We start from the raw sequence: 16,942 nt of genomic DNA, 5'->3' as shown, positions 1-16,942 counted from the left end.
AAGCTGAGCAAACAAACTCAGTGATGTCTGCTTTTTCCTCAGTGATGTCTGGGGACTTAAACCAAGGCTTCGCACGCGCTATGCAAATGCTAGAACATTAAACCATATATCCCAGATGGCATATTAACTATAATTATCCTCTTTTTTTCTGATCTATTATATGACCCCTTTCAAATGGCAGTCAGTATTTTGTACTGCCTTTAACTTTTAAAATAAATATTACAGAAGGATACACAGATATACAGGAATTAATATGCCACAAGCTCATGCCCATAACCGAACATGCACTATTTCATCTGAGGAGCTCTCTACATCAGTGTTAGCAACTTAACCCTGTGACAATCTCCTTAGGTCATGGATAGCATAAGCTACAATTAAATCATTCCAGTTATTCTTCTTTTCTTCTTCTTTCTTACAATGTCTTAACCCTTTGTCTTTGTCCATAATCCTATATACAGACCTGTCTTGCCTGTCCCTTAAGATTTATGGTTTATTGGTTCTATAGTGGTATTGTGTTGGAATCCAAATCTTTAGCACTAAAAAAACCATTTCCAGTTATTCCTGTGGTCTTGCAGCTAGATGCTGAACTCTTGTTTTGGTGATTTTGTATCCTGTGGGAAGGGGGATCTTTATAATGACAAAGAATTTGGGGGAGATATTTTATCTTTTTTTCTGGAGTTATATTTTCTCTTGGTTTTGTGGGGAATCCACCAGAGCAGACTGCTCCGACATGGGTTTAAGCCAATAGAAAAATCTTTATTAGCCTGCTAGCAATTACAGTGCATGATTGGGATCCCAATGTAGCCCTGAACCTTGGGTGAGCTTTTAAGCACAAAACAACGTTCTGGGTTGACACAACTCAGTTAGCAAGAACAGTTAGCTAGAAGCAGAACAGAAGCCAAAACGCAAGGTTAGTACATTTAAAGATTTCCCCAGAACTGTGAACTTTGATCTACTAGGTCTTTGATTACCTTTTGGTAGGTAATGCTGTCTCCGTGTTGAGTTTTATGGCCCAAATGGCATTTCCATCATGGTATCAGTTGTGCTAAGGTCTGGGGCCTTCTAGGGCCTGTTACATTGGGAGTATAATTCATTCATTATTTATCTTTTAGATACTAGCTTCCTTTTTAAGTTCACTGTGTGGCTTACTATCATAAATTTATCTCATTGCCAGGCCATTTCTTTTCTTACTGCATAGAGGGGCTGGCTAGCACCTAGAGCAGTGGTTCTCACCTTAGGGCAAATTTGCCCTCAGAAACATTTGGCAACGTGTAAAAACATTTTCGGTTGCAACAGATATTTCAATAACTCAGAGCTAGCGTTTATTACTTTGATACTACTTTATCACTGATCTTGGAGGGCTATAAAATCAAGTGAACCAGGAGGCACCACATTTGGAATTTTACTCAGAGTTAATATTGCGAACAGGCTCTAAGCAAGGAATCAGGGCCCGTGAAGAGTTTCCTAGCAAACACTTGCAAACGCCACTAGCAGGAAGAAACGGAGAAAACATCTTTGAAACAGACCAGACAAGATGGAAGTTTTGTCCCAAATCAAGGCAAAAAGTAGAGCCAGAGACTGTTAGTGGGTTCTTTTAATACGCACAATCCCTCTGTCTCTAATCTGGTCGGCTTCCATGAACGTCCCGGTCTGTTGCCACCTAGCTTTCCCACCAATTTACAGAGCAATGACACCAGATAAGAGGAAGACAAGGAAGTCTTCTGACCTTTCTTGAACAGCCCTTCTATCCTGCTCCTAATTGTATTTCTGCTTGGGTCAGGATACTTCCTCTGCTTCCTGCTTGCTGTTTCTGTCTCTTGAACAGGAGACAATATAGTACTTAAATACAGGTTTTCAAACCATAAGGGGAACCATACACCTCTGTGCCTTGGAGCCTTCCTGCCCCCAAACATAATTAAGGCATGCTTTCATCGCCAGAGAAAGCTGTCTGAGTCATTCCCAAGCTCACACTCCTGTCCTGAGTATGGCAGGATGACCTTTGCTCCCAGGCTCGGTTATTCCATCTTCACAGGGAGGATGGGGGGAGGGGGGTGTCCCAGAGAAGGTGGCTGAGGAGACAAACCCAGCCAAAAGCCAACATAACCTGGAGCAGGAAGGAGCCACAGTGACACTATGACACTATGCTCAGACCTGCTACTTCTGGAAGTGTTTTTCTAGACTGAATAAACAGAGCTAGTGGCTCAGCTTAAAGACTCATTTTTCTCAGCCAGGAGTGTCTGTCTGTGTCTGTCTTTGGCCACTGTAAGGTTGCAGCCGTTCAGGGAGATGGAGACCTGTGGGCCGAGTGAGCCAGGGAGAGGCAGGAAATGCATCAACACTTTTTGCCCTGCCCAACCTGTTAGGGTACTTTGAAAAAACTCTTTTATTTATATTTCTTATATCTCTTTGTCCCTTCTCCACCCCAATCCCTTCCAATACCCCAACACCTAGTAGGGGAGAGAAAGGGTTAGTGAGAGAGGGGGCACGGTTCTCTTAGCTGCTTTCTGCTGGTTAGGGTCGTAGGGTCCAATCCTCATTTCAGGAGACCTCCAACTTCTTGTCTCACAACAGCAACCAGGAGCAGGAAGGGGAAGCAGGAGCAGCATTGTTCTTTCTTTCAGCTCCACAATATCTGGGCTTTGGCATTTATTCTCTCTCCACAGTCCTCACATTTAAACATCAGCAGCTGGAAATGAACTCGTCACAGAGCCGGCAGGAGGCAAATAAAACCACATCCCACACCTGGGATTAAAACAAAAACATGTTTATATCCACAACACCAACACAGCACAAGCCCTGCCACTGGGATTCCCAGAAATTTCTGAGAATTTCAAGAAATTCTATGACTCTCTCAATGTGTTTACTTGCATCGTTAAGTAAACTAGCATAAATTGGAAAGTGAATAATCTCACAATTCCTTGTTTGCTGAAGTTTAGTAGAGTGACTTACTCACTTGTAGGTTGAGATTTGCCTGAATCCCACGTCAAACCCATGATAGTCAATCTCTGTTTCTGAAAGTTAGGAACTGACATGCTGCAGATTTGTGAAAGGTACTCAAGTAGCTATCAGTAAATTGGTCAGCTAGCAAATTGGTTTGTTTGTTTTAAAACAGGGTTTCTCTATGTGTCTCTGGCTGCCTTGGAACTGACTGTGTAGACCAGGTTGACCTCTAACTCACTGAGATCTCAATCTGTTTCCCTAATGGGGAATTAGATGCATGCTCCACCAGGCCTGATCTAAATGACCTTGATCTCTCTCTCTCTCTCTCTCTCTCTCTTTCTCTCTCTCAAAACTGAGTAATTGAACTCTGATTCTGCATACAAGGCAAGTACTCTTGTCTCTGAACTACTGTCTAAATACTTCCAGGTACTGTTTTTTTGTTGTTGTTGTTTTGGTGTTTTGAGAGAGGGTCTGACCATGTAATTCTGCTAGCCTGGAATGGTTACATAGACCAGGCTGGTGTCCAACACACAGAGATCCACTTGCCTCAGCCTCCCAAATGCTGGGATTGTATGACACCATGACCAGTCTGAAAATGGGTTTTTGATTACAATGTTTGAGGGATAGGATTTAAAATCCACTTCTGCCCTTGACAGGATCGGGAAGGATGTTACTCATACTGAGCCCCTCACATTCCTAAACTGTTTGAGCCCTAGCCTGATTCTCTGGCCCATGACCTTAGCTACACAGCTGGACAGAAACAATGTATACTTCAGAGATAGTCATCAAGTTGCCTACCATGCTTTAAGCCCTTCTAAACTCTAATCCAGAGCTACTGACTTGTTCTCTCCCAGGCATCATTGCTCTGTTTCTTAATACCATTGTTATCAGTTCCACCACCATCTGTCTTTTTGAGCCACTAGGTCAAGGTTGCTCCCAAGGTTGCTAGTCTTCATTCATCACAATGAGGCCTCCAGTGCCATTCTGTTCTGTTAGGAGCTCTGAGATGAGGCTTTTGCTCCTTACACACCTGGCACCAAATGCATAGTGTCTTCCAACACCACGTCACCCACCTGCTCTGATGGGTAGGTGTCCTGCAGTTCAGGCCAGTCTGCCACTACTTGGAGTGAGCTTCAGGTCCTGAGAATAAAGGTCTCTCACTTCCACTGACTATCCCCACTTCACATATCTGTCACAAGGTTCATGTCTTCTCTTCAGTGAAACTGCTGGCTGGCTGGCTACACGTTGATAATTAACAGGTCGACAGCTGTTCTCTGGAAGTGCTCATGAGGGTGGTTTATTTAGTAGTAGTGCTTTATTACAAAGGGTGCAAGGGAGGAACAGCCAAATGGAGGAGATGCAAAGGGGATGGTGTGTGGAGAAGGGAGCAGAGCTTCCGTACCCTCCAGGTCTGTTACCCTCTCACACCAGTGTGTTCACTAACCCAGACCCTTTGCAACTCCATTTAGTGGGTTTTATGGAGCTTTCTTTCAGCGGGCATAGCAGATTAACCCTTGTAACAAATTCGTAATGAACTCACTCAATAGCCTGTCTCTGATGTGCAGAGTCGGGGGTTAGGGCTACACCCGACTATCTAAGGATGCCTACCTAGATCATGATCTTTCTGGAGACCAACTTCCATCATGAAGTTCTCTCCACTTGTGCCTTTTTTGGGGGGGTCCACACCCCCTTGGTGCCTGTTGATGGATTTTTTTTTTAAACTCACATTATCATATGGACTTTCAAACTTGTCCCATTCCTGCCATTTTGTTTGGAAAAAGAGAACTGGAACAGTTCCGAATGCCAGACTCCACTGGTTAGTTGGATAAATAGCCATTCCCGGCCCTTTCTTTCCTGCTGTTCCTGCTGGATTAGAAAGCTTAAATTCCTAGTTCTTAGCATCTGGGGAACGATAGAATTCTATCCCAGGAGACAGAGGTAAAAGTTTCTAACAATTTAGAGGAAGGTTTTTGTTTTCCTCTCCTTTGATAAATGAGATAGCACAGTGGGTGTGCCTCTTTGCCATGTTCCTACATTGAAACCACAGATGTGGTTGTTCCAGCAGCCATGTTGGAAACATACAGGGAAGGCCAAAGGAACAGAGGTGCTATCCCCAGCACTAGTGCTGATGGCTGATGCCAGAAACCCTCTACACTTCCAGGTTTTGTGAGTGAAGGCAAGACCCAAGAGTTGGCTTCTCTATAACTTATAGCTGAAATGAACAACCTCAAAGCAACAATTCCATGAGAACTGGGTCAGTCTTGACTCTAGACTCTAGAGAAATGCATTTAGCAATAACAGGTTATAAATCTCACTAGTTTTATCTTGTCCGAAATTATTTCTTAATTGTTTTGCACACACCTCTGCAAGCTGAACTGCTTGGTCATGGAAACTTCTAAAATTTCACATACACCGTCCCCAGCAGGGCTAGGTAAACTGAAAAGTGCCTGTTAAGCATTATACTCTTTTGATTAGTCATCAGGGCCTCAAGTGAGGTACAACCGGAGAATCTGTACCCTTGAAACCAGCACACCAAACAAAAATTCTAGCATGTTCCACTGTGGGCAGAAATGACTCACTGTGAGTAAGCAAACTTATAACCTGGCTGCAGAGGGCAGAGTGGTTTGTGTCTATAAACCAGATAACAGCCATTTAGTAAGAAATAAAAGTGGGTCCAACCCCACAGAACATATAAGGATATATTCCAAAGGGAACAGAACAATTAGAAAAAATAACAAAACCAAACAAGTACTAAAATAAAACACAGATGAAAAAAATTATCGCTGAATGTGGGGAGAGGACAACCCATAATTCCAAAGCCAGATATGAGAAGAGAAAACTCCACCTTTTAAAAACAACTGTGGCTAGGATGGTGATTTCCTTGGTAAAGTGCTCTCTGCACAGGGGTGAGGGCCTGTGTTTGCATCCCTGGCACCACATCAAAGCCAGTCTCAGCACCATGTACCTGTAAGCCCCATGCTAGAAAGCCAAAGGCAGTCTCCATGGCAAGTCAGCCCAGCAGAATCTGCAAGCACCAGGTTCAGTGGAGGCCTTGTCTAAGAAACCATGGAGAGCGGCTGAAGACCATACCAGACACCAACCTCTGGAGGCTTGGAATACAGCTCAGTGGTAGAGTTTCTAGCCTGTCTGTGGGCCTGGAGTTCCACGCCTAGCACCACAAAGCCATCTCCTCTGCTGGCATCAAAAACAAAACAAGTGATGGATATGAAGAAAATATTTTCAAAATATATTACAAGTAATAAGCTAATACTCATGACAACAAGAAAATCGCAACCCTAACATCATACAAGGAAGAGTGACATTGACCTCTGTGATATGGCAGGGTGTGCTTAGCATTTCCTGGCCAGCTTCCATTCATTTAAGGAATTAACAGTCACACCTCAAAAGCAGAAAGTCTGCAATGCTCAGCTATTGACAGATCTTTTCTAATGCTAAAGCGGTTTTCAGATCTAGTGTGAGTAAGAACTTCTGTCAAATCTGTACAAATAAAATAGGCATACTCTATTTTAAGACACAGGGATTTCAGGGGCGTTTTTAACTCTGGCATTTTCCATCCCAGAAGGTTTGTATTTTGTTTAGAAGCTTGTGATCTGCTGCCATTCCCCTTCCTTGTCTGCATTTGCTGTTGAACGTAACTCCCACAATCTGTTTCCTCTCTTACAAAGATGAGCTGCTAGACACTGGAGGGCAGTAACCCCACCTGTGTGAATCTCTGCCTAACCTGTGCTCTTGCTCCTTATCCTTCCTTCTCTGACAGAGCACTGCTGGGTTTACTACACTAGACGCTTTCCTCCAAATAATGTTTGTAAAAAGGCTGAGAGTTCAGCTATTTTAAGAACCATCAGCAAATATACATATTGACCACTTTTTTATGTGTGAGCTAGGGTATTTCCAGACCAGTTAAGGAAACCAAGTGTATTCAGAGCCAAAGTGTAACCATCTTGAATGAGAAAAGAAACCTTTAGAATGTGTCTTTTTAATAAAATATTATTCCCAGGCTCAATGAAGGAACTACAAACATCTCAGCCTGAACAAAACCAGTTTCGACTTGTTTGTTTATGTGTTTTTCACACAGCAACCAGGTCTCCACCACTAAGCTGTATTTCTAGGGCCAGTTTTAAAAATAGTGTAAGAGCTGGCCATGGTGGTATAAGTCTGTAATACCAGTACTCTGGGAGGCAGAGGCAGGCAGTTTGCTGTGAGTTTGAGTTCGAGGCCAGCCTGGTCTACAAAGCAAGTGCAGGACAGCCAAGGCCACACAGGGAAGCCCTGTCTCAAAACAACAGAAAACAAACAAAAAAAGTAGTTTAAGGCTTCTGAGGCCCAATGGGAATAAAAAGACTGATAGAGTGACCCAAAATATTATCCTCATGATCACCACAGCAACCTTTGCAATATGTTTTGGTCAAGACTTAGCTTCAGCTGCTTCAGCTGTAGCACACATACCTGGAAGGAGTATGACTTTTACAAACCAAAGAGGCTGGAGTTTGCTAAAAATCACTCTCATTCCCTCCCAGACTTCAGAAGGTGCATTCATTTCACGGTGTTCCTCAGAGGGTCCCAATGGGACTGAGTGTCACTTTCCCACATTGGGAAATGAACGATCACACCACCCAGTTTTGGCTCAGTCTCTGATTTGGGGGGTACACAATTGTCTAAGTTTGCTTTTCTGTTGCTGTGATAAAACATCAATCAAGAGCAGCTGAGGGAGGAAGGCATTTATTTGGCTTACAGGTTACAGTCTAATATCAAGGAAGGCGGAGGCAGGAACTCAAGGCAGGAACTAAAGCAGAGACTAGGGAAGAATGCTGCTTACTGTCTGGCTCCCAGACTCACATTTAGGTGCTTTTTAACTGTAGTCCAGGCCCACCTGAAGACCTAGGCAGTACTACCCAGAGTAGCCTAGGCCCTCCCGGATCAAACATCAACCAAGACAAGAGCTTTTCCCACAGGCATTCCCATAGGCAACCTGATGGAGGCAACCCCTCAACTGGCGTTCCACTTGACAACTAAAGCCAACCCTAAGGTCAATTATGACACCAGTTCAAGTCTCACTCAAGGAAGAATAGAATCAACTAAAGAGACTGAAGCTTTACACTCAACAGGCTTTGCTACAAAGAAGAATAAAACTGAGAGAGGTGATCTAGATCTGTAGGATCCATGCATAAGAGGGTAGAAATGAGTACTTCTGCTGTATTGAAGGCCTGTCAAAGTCAAGGTGCTCTCTCTTCCCTGTCTATTGTATTTCTATAACAGAATACCCAGTGCTGGGTAATGTACAAAGAAGCAGTTTAAGTGGTTCCTAATTCTGCAGCCGGAAAGTTCAAATATCATAACACAACTCAAGCTAGGTCTCAGTACTGGGGTGAAGCAGGGGGCATGCTAGCCACATACTGCAGTTCATGGGCCAGCCTCATGTTCTAACAGCCTCCACGCAAAAATAAAGATTTTAAAAATGATGTTGTGTGTAATGAATGTTTGCCTATACGTGTGTTTGTATACCACAGAAGCCAAAAAAGGGCTTTAGATCACCTGGGACTAGGATCAGGTTGATGTCTTAGTTTGGGTGTTATTACTGTGAAGAGACACCATGGACATGGCAGCTCTTATAAAGGTAAGCATCTAATTGGGGCTGGCTTATAGTTTCAGAGGTTTAGTCCGTTTTCGTCAGAGCGGGAAACATTGCAGTGTCCAGGCAGACACGGTGCTGGAGAAGCTGAGAGTTCTAAATCCTGATCTGCAAACAGCAGAAGACCGCGCGCTACGCTAGTTGTAGCTTGAGCGCCCGCCCTCACAGTGGCGCACTTCCTCCAGGAAGGCCACACCTCCTCCAACAAGGCCACACCTCCTCATAGTGCTACTCCCTATGGGCCAAGCCTTCAAATACTTGAGTCTATGGGGGCCATGCCTATTCAAACCACCACCGTGGAGATCAGGCAGTGCTCTCAACCACTGAGCCATCACTCTAGTCCCCTAACAACCCACTCTTGCAAGAACTCAGCCCTCTACTGAACTCGATTCGGATGAGGCAAATCTCGTCTCAAAACAGATAACGGGCTGTGAGTAAGGGCCAACCTGATGACCTGTGTTCAATCCTCAGAACCCACCTGGTGGAGGGAGAAAATCAAGTACCACAAATTGTCCCCTGATCTCAACACATTATCGTGGCTCTCCCCGTCACACAGTGAATAAGTAAATGTAATTTCCAGCCTCACTCCGGCTGTCAGTTCCATCAGTAAAGGCAAGGCATAAGCCACAGGCACCGGAGCAGCTTCGGGAACTGCGCTGTTTGACTGGACCAAGCTTTGACTTTGCAGGTGCTTCTTTAGAGAACATTTGAGGAATGAAGCACCGCGCTTGAAGACTGTGTTAGAACAAGGCACATGCCACCCCCGTCCCCGCCCCCGCCCCGCCAAGCAAATGACTTTGTAACCTGTTGAAGAGCTAGCTACAGCACTGTGCACTTGACCACACAAGGTTGATGGTTGACGGAATCAAACAGAGCTGTTTCTAGAGAGAACTCGGTTAAGCTCTATGCCCACCTGTATTGGCTGGTTTTAGGTCAACTTGACACAAGCTAGAGACATCAGAGAGGAAGGAGTCTCAGTTGAGAAAATGCCTTCAAAAGCTCCACCTGTAAGGCATTTTCTTAGTGATTGATGGGGATGGCCCCAGCCCATTGTGGGTGGTGCCATACCTGGGCTGGTGGTCCTGGGTTCTACAAGAGTGGTTTGAACAAGTCATGAGGAACAAGCCAATAAGTGGCACCCCTCCATGGTCTCTGCATCAGCCCCTGCCTCGGTTCCCGCTCTTATTTCCTGTTTCCTTTAGTGATAAGCAGCAATATGAAAGTGTGAGATGAATAAACTCTTTCATTCCCAACTTGCTTTTTGGTCATGGTGTCTTGTCATAGCAGTAGAAACTGTAACTAAGACGCCATTTAACAGGGAAGAAACTTTTGTTGGTGTTAGTAAAAAAAGACACAGAAGAATATCATTTGAGAGACTACTAGGAAAACAAACAAACAAAAGGACTCAAGCCAGGTGTGATGGCTGTAATCCCAGCACTCAGGGAGGCAGAGGCAGAAAGATCTCTGTGAGTTTGAGGCCAGCCTGGTCTACAAAGCAAGTCCAGGACAGCCAGGGCTACACAGAGAAACCCTGTCTCAAAACAAACAAACAAACAAAAAGACTGCACTACTATGAAATGTCTGGTAAGACTGAAAGCATACAAGGAAAAAGAGTGAAAAAAAGAAAGGATTTCCCTTCGTAAGTTTTAATGATCGATTGATGACCTTTAATCCCAGCATTTGGGAGGCAGAGGCAGATGGATCTATGAATTCAAGTCCAGCCTGGTCTACAGAGTTCTAGGACAGCCAAGGCTACACAGAGAAATCTTGTCTCAGAAAATTAAAAAAAAATCAATTGATGAAATTGTTTAGAGATATCACACTATTCATGAGCATGACTTAAAATGAAATGCAGTATCCTGGATGACAATTAGGTCATGGGGTAGGCCTACCAACTTTTTGGGTGGAGGAGTTGATTTTGGCTGGTGTTGTGGGTTATTAATATTTAATATTGATTTACCTCTTAGTTAAACAGTGGTTATTCCTAAACCAGCTGTATACCCAAATCACCACACAGAGACTAGGATTTATTTAATTAACCTAGAGCACAATGCTGGGCACTTATTACTCTGTCCTAAACCTCCAAGCCCACATAGTTTCCTCCCATTCAGATTTCCCACATTATACTTGCTTTTAGTCATTTCTTAAGTCTGGTTCATCTCTCCTCATGGTTCCAACTCCTCTCCTGCTGATCTCTCTCCCACTCCTCTCTCTCACTTCCTTTCACCTCCACTCCAGACCAGGATGTCCCACCCTATTCTCTCTACTGCTCAGCCCTAGCTGGTTGTTCAATTGACAACACAAAGAACAAATGGTGGCATGTTTACACAACTGGAGACAGGTGACACTTAGAATAAGCATCACGATGCGGCGTCCTGATTGAAACCAGATAGTGGGCGAGAGAAATCAGCATTGGGATGATAGAGGGTAAATTGTATACATTCCACAGGAACATTATGCCAACAGGCTGGGTGGGAACTTGGTCAAAGAGTCGACTCTGCTGGTGAAGATGCCAGCAGCAGAGGCAGTTTTGGGGGAGTGACGATATCCTCGTTTTGGAGGTGATGGAGGAAATCATGGTGGCTCTCCTTGTTACAGAAGTAGAGGAGGTGGCAGTGGACCAGGATATGGACACTAAGCTTTGGGAGAGGAGGATGCAATCGTTACAATAAAGGAGGAAATTCTGTGCTGAGAGCTGTGCTGCGTTGAAATGTAGATGATAGCAATTCAATGACGGACTCCGGAAGGAGGTGGTGGTGGACACTCAGGCCGTCCCTATGGTGGATCTGGTGGTACAAGTGGTGGCAACGGTAGCGAAGGGTTTTAGACTATCAGAAAAGGACTGCAGCACGAGGGAGCGCTGTTAGAGCTGCAGGTAATTTTGGTGCAACCCTCCCAACAGTAAATGCCTGCCACAGAAGGAGCCCTGAGTCACAGACAAGTTCCTGTCACTTAAAGCAGGAAACTCTGCTTGCTCAGGGCTGTCCCACCCTTAGTCTACAAAAAGTTCAGTGACTGTCTAAGGCAACTATAGTGTCAATTAGATGTGCAATCCCGAGGCCTTTTACCAACTGAAGCTTTTTCTTTTTATTATGTCAGGTACAATTGCCTGTAAACTGTGGCAGTACTACCACAAACAAAAAAGAAAAAATAGGAATTTTTCACTTTAAAAATAATTTTTTAAAGATTTATTTATCATATCTACAGTGGCCTGCATGTATGCCTGCAGGCCAGAAGAGGGCACCAGATCTCGTTATAAATGGTTGTGAGCCACCATGTGGTTGCTGGGAACTGAACTCAGGACCTCTTGAAGAGCATCCAGTGCTCTTAACCTCTGACCGCCCCTCCAGCCCTTTAAAAATAATTTAAAAAAAGAATTCAGTCCTGTGAAAATTGATTAATCCTGTGCACAGGCGATGCTCTTGTGACTATTGGACCATCCCTGTTAAATACTTGGCGTGACAAGGTTTTGAATCATTCATTTTCCACAAGAAGGGAAAGGTTCGCTTTAGCAGTGCTATGAAGCAACTGGGGATTTTTTTTTTTCCAAGAACAGTTCATAACATACTTGCGTTGAAGTAGCGATGATTACTAAGTCTGGAGATTGCGATGTGGATGAGGAGGTCTGTGGGAAGGAATGAGATTCCTAGGCATCAGAAGACTCAGCAGTGCCTTCCGGGACCCAAAGGCCTGGGCTTTGAAAGCAACGGGGCTTGAGGCTGCAGCTCCGTCCAGCTTGGACAAACGGATGTGGAAGGAACTAGAGTCCATCCGGGGGAGGACAACCTCACAGGGGTAAGGCAGTTCAGAATGTGGGCAGCTCGGGGGACAGGATCGAGATGCTCCGAGAACCTGGTATTGAAAAAATAGAGATGAAGAAGGAAGGGGTCTGTATTACACAGAAACCAAAACCTACAAATTGCTTCAAAAGCTGCTGTCGCTTATTCATCTGTGAGAAAACAGTGGAAGAAGCCAGCGATGCCTTTTATTTGATTCTTAACTGTGAGCACTTTTTATTATTTTCTTGGATGACTGCCTCATGTTGGACCACTTATTACATTATATATTTTTAGTCTGTTTACCTTAAAGTCAATTCTAGGTGTTAAGGAGATTTCAAGTCAATACTCATAATTTTTTTAATATTAGGTTTGTCTTTTTTTTTTTTTTTTTTTTACTTGTCTCAAATCCTGACAGTAAAATTGTTTCGTGTTTCTGACTTGGATGATCAGTGACTGCATTGGGTGCTTGTCATCCATTTGCTCACTCCGAGGATATAATAGAAGAAACAGAATGCCCTTGGGTTTTGATCTGGACACATCATAGCCAAATATAAATATTATCCCTCCCCTCCCCACAGTTTGCTTGTTAAGTGTGGTTGTAGTTCAGATCACTGAGCTAGAAAGTAAAAACAGAGCTGACTGTAGGGAGGGTTCCCTATTGCCATTTGCTTTTATTTTCCATCTTGCAAGAGGATTGAAATGTACATGTGAGGGCTGGCACTCTAGTTGTTCCTTAGGAGTGGCAACTGATGGTAACAGATTCTATTTGTGACTCCAGAATGACCTGCCCAGAGCTTCCCCCCTCAGAAGTGCAGCTGTGCAGAGAATCTATCCAGGCGGATGGAACTCATAGGACCCTCGAGGGAAGCAGCACCGGAGCTGCCCAGCTGAGATTACATTTTCTTTTACCTGCAAAGCGATCGGTGCATACCTTGTTTATCCTATTTTTATTTGGGGTTCTCTGAGTTCGAAGACAGCCCGGTTTACAAAGAGAGTCCAGGACAGCCAGGGCTACACAGAGAAACCCTGTGTCAGAACAAAACAAAACCATAAAAAACTTCATTAAGATCCCTTTTTTAAAAACAGAACAAAACAAGCTCGGAATGGATGCTCATACACAACCGTACACATGCCATTTGGAAGTTGTATAAGTAATTTTTATGGGAAAACAAACCCTGCAGTCTACACACACCCCAGAATGGCTATGAATGCAACCCAATGTAAGCCTGTAAATTTATTTAATGTTGCATGATTTTGTTTTTTACAATTTTCATTAATGTTACAGTATTTTTTCCAATTTTCATTGCAATTCTTTGTTGATGAAAACATCATATCACAATGTCAAAACACTGAACTCACCTACTTTCAAAGAAAAAACAATCCAATCCATTTTTTAATCTGCTCCCCAACATTCTACAAAGCTTAAAGGAAGGTGTAGAAGAAAGCAGACAAAAGCAGCGAGCAGTGAAAGCGGGCCGGGAAGTGGGGTCTTCGTCTGCACCTCCTGTAGAGGTTTCTGCTCCTAATCTTATTTTTCCTGAGGCGGAGTCTCATGTACCCTGCCTCTCACTGGTCTCAAACTTGCTGCATAGCTTAGGGGAATCTTGAACTTCTGATCTCTCTGCCTCTTGCCCAGGAGAAAGTTCTGGGCTTACAGGCATGCAACACCTCACCGCGATTATTTTTGCCCTCAGTTTAAAGATGCCATTGATTGATTCAGCTGGGAAACTTAAAAGCCAAGAGGCAGGATATTTAGTTTTGCTACTGAAGAACACCAGATGAGACTTTCAAGCCCCCACAGAAACGAAATGAGACATTCGAGCTCAGAGGGCACGAGAGCATCTGCTGACCTTGACCTCCCTGTGGCTGCCTCACCTTTCACTTATTTAGTTACATTTATTTGCTTGTGTTCACATCATGGCACATGTGTGGGAGTCAGAGGAAAACTTACGAGAGTCCGTATCTCGGTCAATCTCGGTCCACTACTTGGATCCTGAGGCTTGAACTCAGGTGCTCAGGCTTTACTTGCTGTGCTAGTTCTCTCTTGGACCTGCTCACCTTTTAAATCTCTTGTCTTTCATAGCTTTCCCTCCCTTCCTTCCACCTTCTCCCTCTCTCTCCTTCCACTGGTGGTATGAACTGAATCCTGGTCCTGGGTGGTGTATGTAACAAACAAGCAATTTATCACTAAACCACACATTCCAGCACCCCTTTTAATATAAATACTTTCTAATCAAAAATTCTTTCCCCATATTTATAACATTCCTCTCAAGCCTGGAAGCCACTTCGTTCCCACTTCTCAAAACACAACCGAGATGATTTTCCTGAAACCCTGTGCACACCTCACATGGAACATTACAACAGTTCCAGGGGAGGACCGAGGTTTTGAAAGCTTTCTTTTTTTCTATAGTTTGAAGATCTAACCTAATATGTCCTTGGTAACTATTTCTTGATAGTCAGCAGGAGTGGTAATCTATTATAATATCTACTCAAAATTTAGAATGACTAATTATCACCTATAATGTCTTGTTTGGAAAAATTATGAGAAGGTTTAAGATGAATTGCATCATGCAGGACAAAGAGAGAGGAAATTGCTCAGGGCTGCATGAACCTGAGTGCGGTGCAGCCTATGGCAGGAAGCAAACACAACTCTCCAGTGGGTCTGGGAAGCCCCTTTGGCACCAGAGCATCAGAAGCTCAATACAATCAATACAATACAAGATGTACTAGAGCAAAGCAGTGCACGTTATGTAATGCCGAAGAGTGCAGTGGGCAGAGCACGGGCCAGGAGCCAGGTTCCAGAGTCCACATTTCTGCTTTGCTAGTTCCATGGCGAGAATGCAGGCGAGCTGCCTCGGTTTCCTCTTCCTAAGGTTTTGCCATTTGTAAAGGACAGCACATTCTGTTAATATTCTCATAGCGCAGCTGACTGAAGGAGTTCATAGCTACAGCAAAAGCGCTTCCAACAGGTGTGGGCACGGGGGCGGGAGAGCATGCTAGAGAGTGGTACCAGCTGAGGGTTCCAGAATGTAGAAGGAGAAAGAATTTTATCATTTTTTTTCTCTGTCGAAACTCAGAGCCAGGGCTCCACACATGCCGGGCAAACCTACTGCTGAACTACACCCACAGCTGCCTCTTGCTTGGTTTTGAACTCACATGTCCACTGGAGTTCTCAAACAGAATTTGGCAACAAAAGCTTTCAAACCTCATTTTGTCTATTGCTGCAATAGCTTTGTAATCCTTTCAGGAGATTTTAAACATATATGGTTTTCCTATGTCCAGGTGGCCTCAATCTCATGGTCCCCTTTTCCTGAAATTCCCAGTGCCAGTTAAAGGCATGCACCGCTACGTTTGCCTTTAAGTTTGTATTAGTAACAATCTGTATGATGTTTAACCTGAGACACTCGGCCCTTCAGACTTTTAGAGGTGCAAAGATCGTGTTGAGAGTTCTTGTTCTTGCTCTTACAACGTGCCTCCCTTCCCTGTTTCTTTACTTTTCTTCTTGCCTTTTTATTTCCTCCCTTTCTCTCTCTCTACCTGTTTCCTTTAAGAAGTTTTTTTTTTCCTTTTTTCATTTTTCAAGGCAGGGTTTCTCTGTATAGCCTTGGCTGTCCTGTACTTGCTTTGTAGACCAGGCTGGCCTCAAACTCGTGAAGACTGACTGCCTCTGCCTCCCCAAGTGTTGTGGATGTTTTGGTTTATAATATGTAAACATATTTTTGTTAAAGTTCCAAGTTGGAGTTTTAGTTTGTCCATATCTGTTAAGTATCTCATGAAAGTCGTGGTCTTTGCCAGGTGGAACTAGTTGAATCCTGAGGACTCTGAGGGGCATAAATATGACAGCCCAGAGGAAGAAGGGCGGCTGCTTGGAGGAGGACTGCTTGCTGCTGGTTCGTCCTGCTGCTGCATTTGCTGTTTGCTGACTTGCTGGTCGCCTGGACTTCTGGATTTCTGGATGACTGATATTGGTCTTGAATCCTAGGACCCCATCCAGCCGGAAGTAGCAGAGAGAACTATGCCTCCTGTCCCCACTAACCTTCTTTACCTTCTACCCAGTGTTGGGGAGTTGGAAGGGAGGTAGAAGCATTTTAAAATGCTCAATAAAGTAGGGTTGTTAAAAAATCAACATCAACACCCAAGTGCTGGGATTACAGGCCGTGTGTGCCATGCTTGGCCCTTTCAGACGGTCTTAATAGACGACTGGCACCTTTGCCAGGTGGCTTCAGTCGTCTTCACTTCGGTGGCTACCACACATGTTGTGTTTGTTACACAGACAGCTCAAACTACCATTCAGAGTACACAAAGAATTTTTTTGGAGTATTTTGTAAAGATATAAACAAAGGCTCTCTACTGGGGCAGTGGAAGGCAGCTGAAGCAGCCCGAGCATTAGATGTGGAATAAAATCTTAGTTTCCCAATCACTTCAAGTTGTTTAGCATTTTCTTTGATCAAAAGGGAGCAATCCCTATTCTATAACAATTATGAGACTCTAATGAGATACTTTTTTAGTTTATTAAAAGTACTACTGAGTGTATAGTGTTTTCTAGGTACTGTGTTTAAAAATATCGGACCTT

The 16,942-nt window shown here is 43.9% G+C and overlaps 1 long non-coding RNA gene across 1 annotated transcript; it reads right to left on the bottom strand.

Annotated features, from left to right (window-relative positions):
* Positions 1 to 2,373: 2,373 nt before the first annotated feature.
* LOC132654517 (uncharacterized) lies at positions 2,374 to 4,158 on the bottom strand. The gene is made up of 2 exons (XR_009592149.1): positions 4,014 to 4,158; positions 2,374 to 2,742 (listed from the first exon to the last, which is right to left on the bottom strand). It is a non-coding gene; the product is annotated as an uncharacterized LOC132654517 (long non-coding RNA).
* Between the last annotated feature and the right edge of the window lie 12,784 nt (positions 4,159 to 16,942).

The sequence above is a fragment of the Meriones unguiculatus genome, chromosome 6 (genome assembly GCF_030254825.1).
Source record: "Meriones unguiculatus strain TT.TT164.6M chromosome 6, Bangor_MerUng_6.1, whole genome shotgun sequence".
In the NCBI taxonomy this organism is placed as follows: Eukaryota; Metazoa; Chordata; class Mammalia; order Rodentia; family Muridae; genus Meriones; species Meriones unguiculatus.
Note: the sequence above shows the minus strand (reverse complement) of the source record. Positions and strands in the feature narration are given on the sequence as shown.